Source organism: Peromyscus californicus, unplaced genomic scaffold (genome assembly GCF_007827085.1).
Source record: "Peromyscus californicus insignis strain IS unplaced genomic scaffold, ASM782708v3 Scaffold_16__1_contigs__length_79575227, whole genome shotgun sequence".
NCBI classification, from domain to species: Eukaryota; Metazoa; Chordata; class Mammalia; order Rodentia; family Cricetidae; genus Peromyscus; species Peromyscus californicus.
The window spans coordinates 19656602-19675730 of NW_026294458.1; positions in this window are offsets into that span (position 1 = coordinate 19656602).

A 19129-nucleotide genomic window follows, 5' to 3' on the forward strand; every position below is an offset into this window, starting at 1 on the left:
CAAACTGAAGGTCCGATGTAGGGCGAGCAGACACTGGTGTGCAGGAGCCCTGCTCACAAACTGAAGGTCCGATGTAGGGTGAGCAGACACTGGTGTGAAGGGCCCTGCCCACAAACTGAAGGTCCAATGTAGGGCAAGCAGACACTAGTGTGGAGGAGCCATGCTCACAAACTGAAGGTCCGATGTAGGGCGAGCAGACACTGGTGTGCAGGAGCCCTGCTCACAAACTGAAGGTCCGATGTAGGGCGAGCAGACACTGGTGTGGAGGAGCCATGCTCACAAACTGAAGGTCTGATGTAGGGCAAGCAAACCCTGGTGTACAGGAGCCCTGCTCACAAACTGAAGGTCCAATGTAGGGCGAGCAGACACTGGTGTGCAGAAGCCCTGCTCACAAACTGAAGGTCGGATGTAGGGCAAGCAGACACTGGTGTGCAGGAGCCCTGTTCACAAACTGAAGGTCGGATGTAGGGCGAGCAGACACTGGTGTGGAGGAGCCATGCTCACAAACTGAAGGTGGGATGTAGGGTGAGCAGACACTGGTGTGAAGGGCCCTGCCCACAAACTGAAGGTCCAATATAGGGCGAGCAGACACTGGTGTGGAGGAGCCCTGCTCACAAACTGAAGGTCCGATGTAGGGCGAGCAGACACTGGTGTGAAGGGCCCTACCATCACTCTTTTACTTGCCATGGTTCACAATTGACTTTCATTTGAAGAGAGGTATTTTTGTGTGTGTGCATAAAATAAAGCATTTGGGGGTAAAGAAGATGTACTAGAATGGGGTACAGGCCAATGGTGTCTAGACCGAAAGCTATTTTTGTTGATAATATATCTATCTGTATCTTGGATTTTGTTATTCCAAAGGCCTTTAACCATCTGAGAGGGAATGCCCCTATGACTTGATTCACCCTGAACATGGTTTGTTGTACCACTTGGTTACCCCTGCATGTGACAGGGGCAAGGTTTCCTGTTCTAAGAAAAGTACACTAAGAAATGGTTCCAGGGAAGCAGCAGTCATCTAAGGAGAGGAATATTGGTGAATCTGGGTATTCTATTTAAGTGAGATAATTAATAATTTCTAGAGTTTACTTTGCATGGTAAACATTGATGCCTGTAAGCCAAGTAGAACCATAGTCATCCCAAGAAAAAAACTGAATGATTCAAAAGACACATTGTAACAACTAATCACTTTCGTGAGAAAGTTCCTATGATCACATACCATGCCCAAATAATGCAGACCTTTCAAGGAAGCTACAGTTCAGCAGCTATTCAATATAAGGCTGTTTTAAACATGGAGTTTAACCTGGCATTATTATTAATCTTGGTTTCTGTGTATTTTAGAGACTATAGATTATAATGTACTTAACTGGGTACTTCCAGAGAAACACATATCAAGACAGAGACCTTTGTCTTAGGAGGGCATGGAAAATATGTGAGTTGGAAACCAAGGATTGCAGCTTTGAGTCAAGCCTCACCAAACATTACCCATCACAGCTAGCTCACAACCTTTCTCTAGGTTTCAGTACGGGTAAACTTCAAAAGTCGGGTTAGTAATTTCTTAAGGTCATCCTAACAATAGCTTTACATAAACAAAAAAGTAGAAAATTGGACTTGACAGGTGTGATATCCCAAATAACTGGATTATGACAAAAAAGAAAATTGAGGTTAAAAGAAAGCTGATTTTACAGCAGCCTGTATGCACAGGAAAAGTGGCATGGAAGTGAGAGTAAACAGAAAGAGTGATTATCATAAGGTATTTTCAAATCTTCTGAAAGGAATACATCTGGCATACATCCAAAAAGAAGACATCGTCTCTTTCACCTGATGCCTTTGTGTGAGACAGTCATCTTTTGTTTCTCAGACTTCTTACTCAATTTAATAGTTGGGATTTAAATTTCATTGAATTTTAGTTTAATTAAAATTTTATAGAAAATTTCACTGCTCAGAAATACCTTTTTCATTTATCTTCACTGTATATGACGGCTAATTATCTGCAACATATATCATTGAGGATCCTAAGTTGCGAAAGCCAGAGTGCACTTCCTTAGTTTTAGCAGGCAGAAATTTATCTAGATGTCTATTTTTTAATACAAGAAAACTTTTGAGGGTCAAGGACAGGCTTGGATGTGAAACATCTAGGAGTGATATCCCAGGAAGCACACTCAGAAGGATTAGGAAGGGTAAAGTGGCAGATGAAGTGGCAGTTCCACGGAGTTTATCTGATAATCAAAGTGGTTTATTTTGGGTTAACTTACAACAAGCAGAAGGGACTTGGTCCCGGGGTCCAGAGCGATGAGGGACGGTCCAATGCGGTTCTCTGGAGAACTCTGCCTTGGTCCACAGTACCAGCATCTGGCATCCAAGACCATGACGTAGCCAAGAGAGTGAGCTTAAACTATTCCAGGTCTTAAGGGGTCCCCCCTTGGCCATGCCTGTGTGGTGGTGGGGGATGGCGGGGAGGTGGGGGGTGGGAGCAGGTACCTAGCAGTTACCTGCTACCTGCTAGGGGTGGTGCTTTAGGGTTAAAGCGCAGACAACCACCCCTACAGAAGGAGCACACTAGCAAACACTATTATTAGCACTTGTGGGTTATGGTAGATTATGCTCAAAACAACTGACCCACTGACGGTCCAACATTTTTCCATGATTCCACCAGACTGGGCACCATCACTATTGTCCTCACTAGACTCAACACAAATCAGTTTAGCCATATATGGGCTATGTGATGTTGGTTGCTTTACTTCTGTCTACATCAATGTTTGTTGTGGAATATTAATTTAAGAGGTTACAGGAAGTGGTAGGGAGGAACCATGTGTAGCTAGGGTTCTTAAATAGGGGCCTGAGCACGCTGTTTTTGGGAAGCTGTGAGCTAGAGAGAAGGTTAGCTATTTGTTATTTGCTATTCAGCCTCTCTGAGAGAGCAGAATTTCACCTCAACCTTTGAATCATGAGTCCTATAGAGAAATGGAGATCTAGATAAAGTTCCCTTTAGCAGCGTGATAGAGCCAGTACCTGAGGGAACAGAATTCCCACCTGGCTATGGCCAGTGCAGCCACCACTACAGGTAGCTGTGGAGCTGCAATTGCTGATTAGGACAGCAGTTGTTTAAGGGGTGGCTACTGAAATTAATAAAAAATCAACAAACTCTTGTCTTTCAAAGTAATCGGTGAAATCTCTTTAGATTTTTACATCAAGGAACAGAGTATTTGGTATTTGGGCAAAATCAATGTCTACAAAAGCCCTGAATTGCTATTATTAACATTATCTACTATATATCAAAGGACTTCAGCATTTGTCTTGTAGGAGACTTTTGTTTTTAGATTCATTTTATTGAATATGTGTAAGTGTTGCCTACATGTATGTATGTGCATCACACATGTGCCTGGTTTACTTAGAGGTCAGAAGACAATGTCTGATCCCCTGGAACTGAAGTAATGGATGTTTGTGAAGCACCATGTAGGTGCTGGGACTTGAACCTAGGTCTTCTACAAGTGTAACCAGTGGTCTTAATTGCTGAGCCATCTCTCCAGCCCCTTGCAAAAAGAATTTAACTATGAGAATTTCTATTATTTATTTATTACATTTTCTTCACTTTTATTTATTGTATATGCATACATGCACACATATGAGCATGTGTATCTGTGTGGGCATGCATGTACCTGCATTGCCAAAGTATATATGTGAAGGTCAGAAAGTCACAGGCCAACTTGTAGGAGTCAGTTCACTGTGTGGATGCTGAGGACTGAACTCAGGTATTCAAGGTTGTCAACAAGTGACATTATTGCCTGAGCCATTGCCTCAGCCCCAAAATTTCTATTCTTTTTTTTTATTAGTAGATTTTCTATTCATTTTACGTATCAGCCACAGATTCCCCTGTTCTCCCTCTTCCCACCCTCCAGCCTTCCCCCCAACTCATCCCCCATTCCCACCTCCTCCAAGGCAAGTTCTCCCCCAGGGAGTCAGCAGAGTCTGGTATATTCAGCTGAGGCAGGTCCAAGCCCTTCCTCCCTGCACCAAGTTTGAGCAAAGTGTCTCAGCATAGGCACTAGGTTCCAAAAAGCCGGCTCATGCACTAAGGACAGGTCCCAGTCTTATTGCCTGGGGCCCCCTAAACAGTTCAAGCTAAACTACTGTCTCACTTATCCAGAGGGCCTAGTCCAGTTCCATGGGGGTTCCTCAGCTATTGGTTCACAGTTCATATGTTTCCACTAGTTTGGCTAGTTGTCTCTCTACTTTTTCCAACCATGGTCTCAATATCTCTTGCTCATATAATCCCTCCTCTCTCTCTCATCGATTGGACTCCTGGAGCTCTGCCTGGGACCCAGCTGTGGGTCTCTGCATCTGCTTCCATCAGTCACTGGATGAGGGTTCTATCATGACAGTTAGGGTGTTCGGCTATCAGATCACCAGAGTAGGTCAGTTCAAGCACCCTCTCAACCATTACCAGTAGTCTATAATGGAGTCATCTTTGTGGATTCCTGGGAACCTCTCTGGCACTCTGCTTCTTCCTATTCTTACATCAGTATTCAGAGCAATGGATACAACAAAACGTGGCATGCTGTTATCTTACCTTGTAGGAAGAGAGCAATGTTGGAAGTTCTGTTGGATATAGCCAGTACCCATTGACAACTGTACTCTTCTGTGTTAAGCAAATAGAAGACCAAGCTTCCTTATTTTGGTGAAATCCAATACACGAATAAGCAGTGATAATAAACAGCCTGGTTCAGTTCTGAACTGAGGAATGAACCACCCTAGGAATCTCCCTTGCCTTTACTGTGGCATCCAAGCAATCATGTGTCATGTTGAATCCTAAAAACAGAAGTAGGTTGAAGTTCTACCAGTTACTTTTGGGAAAGTCTCGACCTTGAGAAGTACATCAAAGGAATGGGAGTCAGTAAGAAACTTTTGAGGGTCTTAGATGGGTCACATACAAGCTGGTGAGCACACACTGTTTCAGATGACTCTAATTAACACATCGTTATCAGCAGTGGTCACAGTTTCCGCTGATAATTCTTACTTAAAAACTCTCAGTACTTTCATCCTCAAATATTATGTTTTCTGATAGCATACTTGAAGAACTTAACCACAAGTTATAAATAAAAATTTATAACATTAAAATATTAGTGTTATGTGTAATAAACCAGCACGCATGGGTTAAAATGTTTTAATTCAAATTATTAATAAAAGATGTTAGAAAATAATTAATTTTCCTGTAAATATGATTGTTCATGCTGATGGTTTTAAGCATTTCACAAATATGAAAGCATCACACTTTTTCATATGAATGAAGTTTTTAATCCTTTTTTAGCATTTGGTTTATCAAATACTGGGTTTTAATTTTAAATATATAGAAATGCAAAGCAAAATATGTAATTCATATTGTTAAAATATTTAAGGATTTTGAAAGCTTTTATTTTATTATTTTATGTGTATAAGTGTTTTGTCTTCATATATGTCCATGCACCCACATGCTTGCCTGGTGCCTGTGGAAGCCAGAAGAGGGCATTGGATCCTCTGGAAGTAGTGTTACAGATAGTTGTGGGCCACCATGTGGGTGCTGGGAATTGAACCCTGGTTCCCTGGAAGACATGCTGTTAACCACTGAACTACCCCTTTAACCTGGATTATTTTTTCATAGTTGTAATTTATATCTCACAAACAGATATAGTGAGTTTTAAGACTATAGAAACACATCTGATTTTCTTTTCATTATATAAAAATCATAATCTTTCATTTCATTGAAAACTATTATCTCATCCCATTTTATTTTCCTTTGTCTAATAACAAGCACTTTCTCTTAAAATGATATAAATTGGTCTGTGGTAGAGGGAAAGCCTATTAGTACTATATTTAATTTAACAAAACATGCTAAGATTTCTTTATAATACCTTATCTAGCAAATAATTGTTTCTTTTGAAAGGACAGTTTGGTTTTCATGTTTAAAAACATTTAATGGGGCTTTAGCTCTCCCTATTAACCCTGCCATGTGAATTACAATTCTTGCCAAATATGATAATTCAGAATTATGTAACAGTCTTAAGAAATTTGTAAGAAATAATCTCTACTATTTTAAAGTACATTAATATTTAATTATTAATCTTAAATATTAATACTGATTTAAGCTCTAGACACAATACTTTACCCTTCTGTGAAGCTGTCCTAGATTTATTTGCCTAAATAAATGCTCAGACTACATCTTTGTAACCTTGCAGAACTATTTAGATGAGAAAATCCCCCTGTCCCTCATTCCTTCTCCTGTTCCTCCCTCCACCCCTCCGTGCCCCTCCTCCACCCCACCATTCCCTTCCCTCCTCTTCCCTCTCTTTCACTTTCCATCTCTCTCTTCCTCCTCCCTCCTATCTTTATTTCCTTCTGTATTATTTGTGATGCCAGAGTTAAAAATCCAGGGCTTCATGTGTGAGAAGAGGTAGCCCCCCACTGAGCTATATCCCCAACCACAGATATATATTTTAATTCTTTGGAGATTATAATTATGTCATTTCTCCCCTCTCTTGCTTCCCTCCACACTCTCTCAGATTCCCCTCCTTCCTCTTTTCCACATGAGTTGCCTACTTTGCAATTAATGAAAATATAAACAGGTAAATTTTAGTTATTCTTTGTAGTCTGCAATTTTTTTTCTGTGAGATTTCTGAGAGATTTAAGTCAGCCAGTAAATAGTATTTCTGTGTTGTATTACATTAGGAAATTTATCTGTAGGTTTCTTTTATTCACAGGGATAATGGAATCCAAACAGTCCAGAACAGATTAGAATGAAGCAGATGTTAATAGCTGACTTGAGGACAATGTGATCCTATGAACACGTTGCCAAATGAGCAAATACCTTGTGTTTTGGGGAGCTTACCTGCCAAAGGATGAGTAACACAGTTTGGGGGTGTCTCTGGAAAATCAGAGTCAACATTTGTTTGCTAATCCATTTTCCTTAGTATTGGATCCACCCTGCATGAGATCTTTTCTACATTCCACACAAGATTGTTTGTGTCCTCACCTTAGGCATCCTGGTGCTGCTATTATTTGGAAATCCCATTGCATTGCTCCTCATCCCTACCACGTTGCTATTCAAATTTTAATTGTTCATGTTCTTGGGCATTAAAGCAGTAAGTAGATATCCCACACATTGACACAGCACTTTATAATGTTGAGGACTTTAATATGTATTATCACATTAGATCTTGAAAGAGCTATTTCAAAATTTTAGACTAAAAGCAAATTAGCTTTAAGTACAGTTTTTAAGAAAGGGAAGAGATTGTTTTTTTAATCTAATAAAGTTCTTTATTTGAGAAAGAGTTCTAATTCATGTAGATCACCTTAGAATAAAACTAGTCTACTTATCAATACTAGATATATTCTCTTATAATATTATTAATTTTGTAAAATAGCACAATTTAAACCCTTAGATGCATTATTTAGGCATCTCTTGTTGCTGTCACTAGAAATTTTTACTTGTTTCTGGTAAGAGATTCCAACCTCCCACTATATTCAGTCAATTAGAAATTGTGAAGGTGTTCCCTGTGGAATATTCCTTTACACTGTGTGAATATATGTCACTGTGATTGGTATAATAAAGAAGCTAACTGGCCAATAGCTGGACAGGTTAAAGTTAGGGGGAGAGCCAAACAGAGAGTGCTGGGAAGAAGGAGGACAGAGCCTGGACTAGTGAGCAGATGCAGAGAGAAGCAAAATGGGCATGCCATACTGTGAAAAGTTACCAAGCCACATGGCAAAGCATAGATAAGAAATATGGACTAATTAAAAATGTAAGGGTTAGCTAGTAACAAGCCTGAGTTATTGGCCGAGTGTTTATAATTAATATTAAGTCTCTGTGTGGTTACTTGGGAATGGCTTCCAGGACAGAAACTTTTGCTTACAAATGGCACCCAATGTGGGTTACTACACCTACAAAAAACCTGAGAGAGCTTGGGAAAGGGTTCTAGACATACAAAAATGGAGCCAGACATGGATTCCTACTCTCCTGTTTCTCATGCTGTCCACAATGTGGAGACATGTCTCTTAACCACTGCCTTCTTCTCTGAAGACTTGAGCCACCAGCCTGAGCCCTGATAGCATGGCATGAACTAAGCCACATGGTGAGTTTAAGTTTTCCTCATGCAGACAGAAAAGATTACAGATAAATAATAAAGATAAATACAGACTGAAAAAAAACTCTACAGTGTATTTAAAAATATACATAGGCTTGGGAGGGAAAAGACAAAGGATACATACAGTAATAGATTAAAAAATAGTTTAAAAATAGTGAAGTCCTTAAAAAAGGAATATAGTAATAAAAAATATAATAAAGCACATTGAGATGGGAAATACAAAGAGAGTCTGGATCCTCTATGTTGCTATATTGTCTTTAAATTTTTTGACTGCTAAAGAAGGAGCTATATATAGCAGCTGAGACATTTTATTATAAAAGCTACTAGATCAAGCAAACATCTATCTATCTGTATCTATCAACATATATATATATATATATATATATATATATATATATATATATATATTGACTTCAAAATTGAAGTCAAAAGATGTATTGCTTTGGGGGAGAGGTTATGCTTTTATTTCCACAGGAAATAAGACTGTGAATTCATTCAAGGTTGCTATGGATCATATTTGATCGAGGAAGATTCCCTGAAAAATTTTGGCTGCAAACATAAAGAAATAAACCCAGAAAAACTAAAAAAGCACATAACGTATATTTTACCTGCTTAAACATAAAACAAAAAAAATCATCTTTGGCTGACTTATGTACAATGCACAGTCTATATTTGTATTAATGCAAATATATATGTTACCTTTAAAAGTTTATGTATTTTCAGGGCAAACGGATCAGATACCAATGAAAACAGATGACCCAGGTGATCGAGCATCTCAAAATGCCTCTGTTACAGTCTCCTCAGAGTCTTGCATCCAAAAGAGTTCCAAGGCTGCTAGCTGAGATGATCCAACCTCACTGAGTACTACAGCCATGACTTAATCATTATTCCAATTTTCTCAAGGTTCCCCCAAAGATGCCAGTGCCCCTAGACCAAAGGAAGCAGTCTAGAGAAAACAACATCCACATTCCTAAAATATTGGTCATTGATATTTAAGGGGAATTGGTCATAAGTTGTTATTGGTTATGTTAAAAAAAAAGCTGAACAAAGGAGATTAGATTTAGGGATCTTGTTCTGAAAAGAAAAAAAGGGAATATAGAAATTATAGGATGAAAGAATAGATTATTGATTCTACTTTAATCCAAAAAAACAACTATTATTCTCAAAATATTTTACATTGATATGTATTTTGGTATTGATACAAATTTAAAGCTATTTTTGCTATACTGTATGTATGTTTCTACTCTTGTTCGGGGTATTGTGCTTATGCAACTCATTAAAATGTATAATTAAAAATACAGGTTAGTAGTTAGTTATCTATGGTAGTCAAACTTATAGTCATGTTAGGTATGTTTTCAAGGTCATGCACAGATATATGTAGATAGATGGTCTTCAAACACTTCAAAGACCTACAGAATATGGCATTTATTATGTTTAATAATCTAAGGCTTTTCATGACAGTGATACACATCTGCTCCTGGCAGCACCAGTCTACTTCAGAGAAGATGATGGACATTGAAGAAATTTCATATGGAGTTTGCTTTCTTTATGGCAAAAGCTAGCCATTTGGGCAAAAATCTGCCCTTGCTTCAATTGCTGCCAATATACTGTCCAAACTGGACCAGCAGGATGAAAAAAAAAAAAAAAAACCAACCAACCAACCAACCAACCAACCAAACAAACAAACAAACCTTCCAATTTTGCTATGACAAGGTAGGACAGTCCTTCAAAATTCCCTGCTTCTCAAAATATCTGTCAGATTATTAGTCCTGTAGGCCAAAGTTGGATGCCCCAGTGTTACAGAAGAACCTGGATGACTGTCAAGGCAGCCAGCTGTTTCTGCCATCTCTTAATTTTAGAAGTTGCTTGCTCTGTACTGTCTGTTTTCTCAAGTAATATTAAATCCTTCTCAGGTCTTTGATGGGGTTGAAGACTAGATAGTCACAGTTGCAGTTCTCCTTAATCATGATAGAAAGTAAATTAGTTATGAAACTCTAGACCTTTCAGGAGAAGACAGCTGAGGGAGTATTTTCTCTATTTTGTCAAGTACAAATGGATTGGATATTGTAACTGTAATTTTTACTTGATAACGATTTTGTTGTATATAATTTTACTGTGTTAAAGTTAAAAACCTTTCTTTTTAATTAGACAAAAAAGGGGGAAATGTGGAATATTCCTTTACACTGTGTGAATATATATCATTCTGATAGGTTTAATAAAGAAACTGACTGGCTAATAGCTGGACAGGGTAAGGTTAAGTGGGAGAATTAGACTAAGGACACTGGAAAGAAGAAGGTGGAGTCAGAGAAGTGGTGAGCAGACACACAGAGAAGCAAGATGAGTGTGCAATATTGAGAGAAGGTACTGCCATGTGGCAGAGGAAAAACAAAAAATATGGGTTAATTCAAAATGTAAGAATTAGCCTGTAACAAACCTGAGCTATAGACTGAGCATTTATAATTAATAATAAGTCTCTGAGTGGTTATTTGGGAACTGGTGGGCAGGAAAGAAAAGTCTACCTACAGTTCCCATCTGAATATATTCCACACATGAATTTCCTGAATTAAGAGTGGTTTTGTGATTGAAAAGAAATCAGTCTTTTGAAGCGCCAGTCTAACTGCTGAACACATTTCTCAAATGGCAGTTTGCTGCCCTCCCGTTGTTGGATATGTGTTATCTACCTAGGGATGTTAAACTCTGGAATCCAGAGGGTGCTGTAGTTACTGTGTAGGCCTTAGATGACCTGTCAAAGCTACTAAGCTTCAGATCTTGGGTTTTGAAAACCAGAAACAAAAAAACACTTTGATTTTCACAAAGTGATACTGTGAGCCTTTGAAATGACTTTGCTCAGTCATCAGCTTTCCCTGTGGAGTGTACAGACTTTGTGGTTAATATTTTGATCCCCGAGGAATGCCTGTGGAAAATGCCAAGCCAGCACAAATCATAAAGCTTAGAAGTGCTGGCTGCTCCCCCACCACCACTATTGTGTCTTGTTGAAGTTTCCTTTACGGATCTCAAAGAGATTGAGATGAATCATAACACCACCTCCATGGGTAAGGGAAAATAGGAGGAGAGATTACATTGCAATTGTCCTTTATGCCTGAGCCCCAGCTCCTGTACTTCTGGATGACTCGAGTGAGATGAAAGACAGCGCCTGCTGTCTTGTTGAAAAGCAGAGGTATGATTTCTGGTGCTTCAGTACAAGCCCCAGGCTGCACACATCACAGCTGAAACCTGGCCATGTCTTAGTTCTCTGCTGACAGGGTGAAATTCACCTGTGAACTTTTAGGCTAGTAAAGGAGAAAATAAAAATGATTCTAGGCTTAGTATGGCCACAGAGAAATTTGAGAGGTCAATGGAAAGTCTGAAGCCTTTTGTTGGATGACTTCTGTTCTTATTTGGCTTGTGTATGGGATTTGTTGACTCATTCTTTGTTGTGCTCTTGGGAGGAGAATTTTGAACGAGAAATTCACAGACATGGATTTGACCATATGTTAAGGTGCAACTTTGATTAAATTACTAATTTCCTATCCTGACTTATTTTAATTTCATCAGGAAACATTGACAATCTTAGTATTTATACTTCATGGGAGTATTGTGAAATTCAAAAAGCATAAGGGATGAAGGAAATCTTGATACACAGAAAGCATAAGAAACAATTGCAGCTCCTGAGTTCAGTAAGTTTGTAGTTCTATAGACAACATTTACATAAAGAATTTGTTCCACTATGCCTTTGCTTAGTAAAATTCCAGTTTTTAGCAGTTACACTTATAAAATGGAGAATTTGAGTCTAGGAAAGTAGTTGCATATGGAATTTTTCTTTGGGTGCATGGGATTTTAGCAACAGGATGTTGAGATTGAAGGCATTGTACTGTGTTTTCATTCCAGATTGTGTAGCATGTACTGAGATTGGCAGTGCCCAGAAAGACTCACAAGCAATCAAAGATCCCTTCGTTCTCAGCCAATGATGGAAAATGATGCAACAGACTCCCATTACTACTTTCTGTCCTTCCTTTACCTTTCATTCCTGCCAGGAAGAATTGTACATGTAAAGCTATACAAATAAAAATAAAATTCCAGTGCTTAAATATGTTATCATGAATTTCTTTTTTGAAAATTATTTTTTCTATATTTATTTATCTTATGTGTGCATAGGGTGGGTGAATAAGCACCAAGGTTTACATGTACACATGGGGGGGGCAGTTCTGTGAGTCAGTTCTTTCTTTCTTTCTTTCTTTCTTTCTTTCTTTCTACCTTGTGGGGTTCTGAGGATCAAGCTCAGGTTGTCAGGCTTGGTATCAAGAGCCTTTCCTCACTGAGCCATCTTGCTGGCCCCATGATTTTCTTTTTAAGAAATGGGAATGGGATATCTAATACCTACTTAATTTGCCTTATGTTTATTCATTGAAAGAGGACAGTACACGTCAATAGGGACATGAATGGATTCATGTACAATGGCTTTTTATGTGTCTACTTGTCTCTTTGCTAAAATAGAAAAATAACATGCAGGGAGTTTAAAAGGACCTTCTTAGATCAGTACCTGTGGAATGCAAAGTTTTTATTTTGGTATTTAAGGTGTGTGGAGAGGGTCTCATCTATTTTTATGCTTCTCTAAAGTGAAGCATGCCATTTTTCTGTTCCCACCTACACTGTAAGTGCTTACAGTCAAAGTTCTCATGCAGAGTAGATGATTAAGAAAGAAGAAACTACACCATATACCTAAGTGGCTTAATGTGACCTTTTATTTAAAATACGTGAGTGAATAAACATGAAGCATCAGACACAAGTAAAAAAAAAAATCATAGCAAGCAACCAAAATAAAAGAGAACCAAATGAAAGAAAAAGATAAGGAGACAGCTCTGAGTAAATCAATAAAACTAAGGGAAAATTATAACTCAAAATCCATTTTGTTGACATTCTTACAGGAATCCAAGAAGGGTTATTTCCATCAAGATAACCAATGTGTCATTGCAGATGTAAGAAAATAGATTTAAAAAAATAAAGTATTTTAAAACTTAAATTATTGCCCATAAGTGCAATAATGGCACAGCTATTCTTTGGGTAACCAACTGCTCTCTGATTGCATTTAAGGCTAACTCCACAGAAAGAAATGGGTGTTTGGCACTGTAATTGTGGCCAAGAACCCATAGCTAAGGAGCTAATAAGCCTGGGGGAGAGCCTACTACTATTATTTTGTTATGCAGACATAGTATCAAACTGCCTTCTAAATACATATTTATATACCCACAGAGGAGTTCATCTTTCAGTCCTCACATGTGTAGTGGATGGTGGTTAATACAGAGACTCACAACTAGTCCAAGTGCAATGAAGTAAGTCTCTGTGAGTGCTCAGCCATAAGCAGAACATCTACATCATGTACCCTGCCCCCAAATCTCAGGAAACATTGAAGAAGAAGAAGAAGAAGAAGAAGAAGAAGAAGAAGAAGAAGAAGAAGAAGAAGAGGAGGAGGAGGAGGAGGAGGAGGAGGAGGAGGAGGAGGAGGAGGAGGAGGAAGCATAAAGGCTGTAAAAGCCGGATGTTAGAGAGGAATGTCCTGCAACAGTGTCTTCTGGACATAGTAGGGCTGTTTCACTCTTGAGCTCACAAGCAGCTCTGGATGTCTGCACAAGACCTGAACAAGGTCAAGTTAATATTCTAGTATGGATGGTAGAGGAAGACATGAGCCCTCACCCATAATTGAGGGGTTCTTGACAGTTTATGGAGGCTGGGGTGAGGGGAGTCAGTTTCTGGAGGGGTGTGACTGCTTGTAGGTTGCTCATACTCCAGTGGGTGGCCCCATACCCATTTATATATGAGCAGCGCTAATTGGTACCAGTGGTTATACAGAAAAGGAAGAGAAGAAAAAAAAAGAAAAGAAAGATGGGAGTAGCACGTGTATTGGGGAATTTGAGGAAAATTGGAGGTAGGGAATGGTGCTGAATATGATAAAAATACATTGTATACATGTATTAATTTCTCAAAGAAAAATAAAAATTCATTAAAATTGTAAAGTTCTGAATAAAAAGGAGATTACAAACTTAAAACTGTCTACTGAAATTGTAATTCAGTATACTTTCAAAATACAGATGTATTCAGATATTCAAGGATTCAAAAGGTTCATCTAAAAAGTTATGAGTGCTGTACACAATGGTGTATACCTGTAATCTCAGGTACTTGGTGGGGGCCTGAATCAGGAGGATGAGTTGAATGATATAATGTGAACTCACTCGTAGTGAATGAATGAATCAATCAATACCATGGTGTAATTAGACAGATTGTAAACAAAATCCAAGAAGTGCAAAAAGGACTTACCTTGGAAAATTTCTTCACAATTTGTTTCCTATGCTAAATCCATGCATCAAACATGAGCCCAAGCCTCAGAAGATGAGATTCTCAGAGTAGACTAAATTTATTTTGACAGTGGCTCAGAACAGATAATTTATACTTTTTCCTTGATAATCTATACAACTTTTGGAAAACTTAACTCCTTGGCTTCTACGGACAATGATAAAAAAAAACAAAACAGTCATTATATGAGAATAGACTCAAAACAAATTTCACCACTACTTCCCAATTATCTGTTAAACTTCGGAAAAAATAATTAGCTAAAATATGGCTGAATGAGAATAAATGTCTAGAGGTTATTCTGAGTGACAATTTACAAAAAACAAAGGTGTGTGTGTGTGTGTGTGTGTGTGTGTGTGTGTGTGTGTAATGGCTCAAGGACAAAAGTTCTTGTCAGACAAGTTTGACAACTTGAGTTTTAGCCCCTAGAACCACAGAAAAGTGGAAACAACTGAAAGTTGTCCTCTGACTTCTACACATGTTCCAAGGCATGCACCTAACCCAAAACTTATGTAATACTCATACAATAATAATAAAAAAAATAAAATTTAGAATTAAAAATCATTTGAAATTATTATCATGAGCAAAATATATTATCCAACTATTTCAGCTTGTCATATTCTGCTTGTCAACAGATTCCCAGTGGAGTGGGAAAAATCACAGCTTAGCACATTGCTTTTCTGAATTCACGAGCACTGCATAGTTACCTCTGAAATCATGTATATTAATATTACTTTAACAATTATTTTCAGGAACAATGCATGTTCTCTAGCCTCAGTGACAATGTGTAAACCACTAGCTTTAGATTTGGCCACCCACTAAAGAATAAATTAATCCACTGTCTTGCCTGGGAAAGCTCACTTCTGTTCTTCAGCACCCTAACAACCAGACCACGAATGATGATATGCATCCTAGTCCTCATGTGACAATGGTTTCCTCAGCCCCAGCTCTGCTTTAAGCAATCTTCTAGCTGTTTTTATACAGTGTTGAAGCAGATAATGTATTTTGCCATCTTAGAATTTAAATTGTCACTGTAGAATATAGGAAACGCAAAGCATGTAATTCATGAGGAGATGATAAATACCACAGGAAAAAAAAAGGTAAACCAGACAAACCATGAAAATGGATCCAAAATAAATTTCACCACTACTTTCAAATTACCTGTTAAACTTTGAAAAAAATTATTAGCTAAAATATGGCTCAAAGAGAATAAATGTCTAGAGGTTATTCTGAGTGACAATTTACAGAAAACAAAAGTGTGTGTGTGTGGGGGTGGGTGGGTGTGTGTGTGTTTGTGAAAAGGTAAACTGCTGGGCTCATTACTAGTGTGTGTGCTTGTGACAAATGTTCCTGATTATTATTTTTGCACAGTACAAAGGCCACTATGAAACTTAAGAGTGAAAAACTTGACATGACAGTTAAAAAGAGCACGTAGGAATTTTAAATTTCTAGCTGTCCAATAGAATATTTATCATGTAGAGATGAGTGTAAAGGACAGTTCTAAAACAATAAAAAGTTGTTAAAGTTTTAATCATTACCCTCATTGAGCTAAATTTGAACTTCAGGACCTAGTTTACTAGACTACAAAATCTATCCAACACACTGAGACTCTTTTATGTTCCTTCTGATGGAGTATCCTCTAAGAGTTCATCATCACTTCATACACTATAGAAATTTTGGAATTTCCCTCTCTAGATCAACTGACTAAAAATGCGGCTATTCTTATAACTCTCTTCAGTTTTGATAACTAGGGAGGTCTAGTCACAAAACTCAGATAATGCAATGTTATTGTTAAAGTTTTATTCTGGCTGAAGGATATAAATTAGAATCACCTAAACAAACAGAAATATAGGACAAGGACAGTGGAGCTCCCAACACAAGTCCCCTCAGGGCAGAGCATTCTGTCCATGCACAGATGGGTGAGATGCAGGACCGTCATAAAGGGAAGCCCTTGGTGTCCAAAGCTTCTCTTGGGTTGATGACATAATACTTGCATGTCTGATCTTTACTCTGATCCCTAGAGGTCAAGATTTGGTTATCAGTGTCCAATTATCTAGAGGTTATAACTCATGTTTTAGCCCAAAGCTCATCTCATGAATCGCATTGAGAAATTGTCTAGTGACCAAAGACAGGAGGCAAATAAAGATGGCATTACATGGCAAGACATTTCAGGGGCTTTAGCATCACCATTGGAGCCTAGGACAAAGCCCAGACTTCTCTTTGAGGTAAAGTGTGGTCGGTATTTTTTTTCACTCTTTATTCTTTGAGCTTTTTTGGGGGGCCCACCACCCAGCTCCCAAATAAATCACAGAGAGACTTATTATTACTTATAAACATCCAGCTTTAGCTTGGCTGGTTTCTAGCTAGTTTTTCTTAACTTAAATTAGTCCAGCTACCTTTTATTCTGGGCTTTTATCTTTCTCTATTTCTGTATACCTTTCATTACTTCTTACTCTGTGGCTGGCTGTGAAGCTGAGTGGCTGGCCCCCTGCATCCTCCTCTACTCCTTTTTACATCCCTTGATCTTCTCCTCCCAGATTTCTCCTCCCATCTATTCTCTCTGCCTGCCAGCCCCGCCTATCCTTTCTCCTGCATTGCTATTGGCCATTCAGCTCTTTATTAGACCAATCAGGTGTTTTAGACAGGCACAACAACCCAGCTTCACAGTTAAACAAATGCAATGTAAGTAAAAGAATACAATACGTCTTTGCATCATTAAACAAATGTTCCACAGAATAAACAAATGTAACACATCTTAAAATAATATTCCACAACAGTAAAGTTAATTATTCACTACATAATTATGCTTGAAAAATTATTTTTAATCATAGGGTCAAACATACAAGAGTTCTACTAAAATATTTTCAAAAACAAAATTATTATACATGATTTTTAAATGTATACATAACTCAAACAGAACAAGCTATTAATATGAAGTGTTTGAACATTAAAAGCATATATAAAGCCAGGCAGTGGTAGTGCATGCCTTTAATCCAAGCACTTTGGAGGCAGAACCAGGTGGATCTTTGTGAGTTCAAGGTCTACAGAGTGAGATCCAAGATAGGCACCAAAACAACACAGAGAAACCCTGCCTCAAAAAACAAAAACAAGAAAACAACAAAAAATACATAAAGTAATATTATACATAGTCACATTAATCAAATTCTTATTTGCTTTAAAACATTTTAAACTTTATTATAAAAAAGTTCCAAATTTAAAAAAAAATCACTAAACAAAATTAAACAGACCCAAAGACTGTACAATTCAATAAACTTCTATACTATTAAAGTAGTCATTTGAAACAAAAGCTGTGGAGCTTCCTGTGGATTTTATACTTTCACTATCAAATAGGTTTTTATGCACTTATCCACCAGCTGTATTTTAAAAATGCATTTACTGTGAACTTGTTTTCATTTATTCACAAATAGTTTGTTGCATGGACCACTTTCTTTCACAATGAATACAATTTTAATGTAAGGATCCCATTTAATTTATCACAAGGGCATAGCTGCAGGAACCCTGCATGTCTTCAGTGCTATTTTATATGGAATACATTCTGTATTTTACTACCCTGCATTTTACATCTCTATGGACTCTGTTATTTTATAGTCTGTATTTACCTAAGGTTTGTCCCTCCCCCCCCCCAGTCCCTCTTCCTCCTCCCTCTCCCCACCCCTTCCCTTAACTGTGCGGGTTAAGTTTTCTAATACTGTGTTAGATAATGACTGATGGCAGTAAGTTTCAATATTCAGTGACACTCACATTTGCTGGTTTCGATGTGAGTATATCGTAATAGTGGTGGAGGATATTGTCTCATAATGCTTTGTCAGGGGCACTTTTTTCTTTTACCTTGAAGGTCATTTGCATATATATATAATGCTTTGTCAGGGGCACTTTTTTCTTTTACCTCGAAGGTCATTTGCATATATATATATATATATATATATATATAAATGGCTTCCATTTTTTGTGTTTTTAATGGGATTTTTGTGAGTCTGAACATGTGTGTCTCTGAGTCTATGAGTATTTCTTGTGCTTTTTCTTCTCTTTGTTTTATTCTATTCTGATTTGTTTGGTTTTGCCTTATTTTATTTTATCATTATTATTTAGATGCCCTAAAGAGAGACAGAAAAGGTGTGGATTTGGTTGGGGGGGAAGGTGGAGAAGATCCTAGAGGAACTAGGGGAGGGGAACTATAATCAGAATACATTGTAGAAGAAAAAAAAATCTATTTTCAATAAAAGAAAACTGTGGGTAGGGGTAAAAATGAAACAAACAGACAAAAACCAAACAATCCCAAAATATGCAAACTGGAAACTATTTCTAGTATGAGGTTGGAGAATGGCGGCAGTGTGCATCCTTACCTCAGTACTCAACCACACAAACATTTGTTAGCTTCAATGTAAGCGTATCATAATTGATACGTAAGTGATCTCATATATTACATATGCAGTTTTTACATTTTCACTTACATAATGGTTAGTGCACTTATGATATGAAACATCCTTCATGCAACATGCGTGTGTTATCAGATGGACATATGGTTGTTTCCTTTTTAACCTTTTACGGTATTTTCGGTATTTTCCAGCATTTTGAATATTAATGCTACAGAAGTTAAATGGTTGTGCAGTTCCTCTTTGTCTGTGGGTTGCCTTCTCACTTGGTTGGTC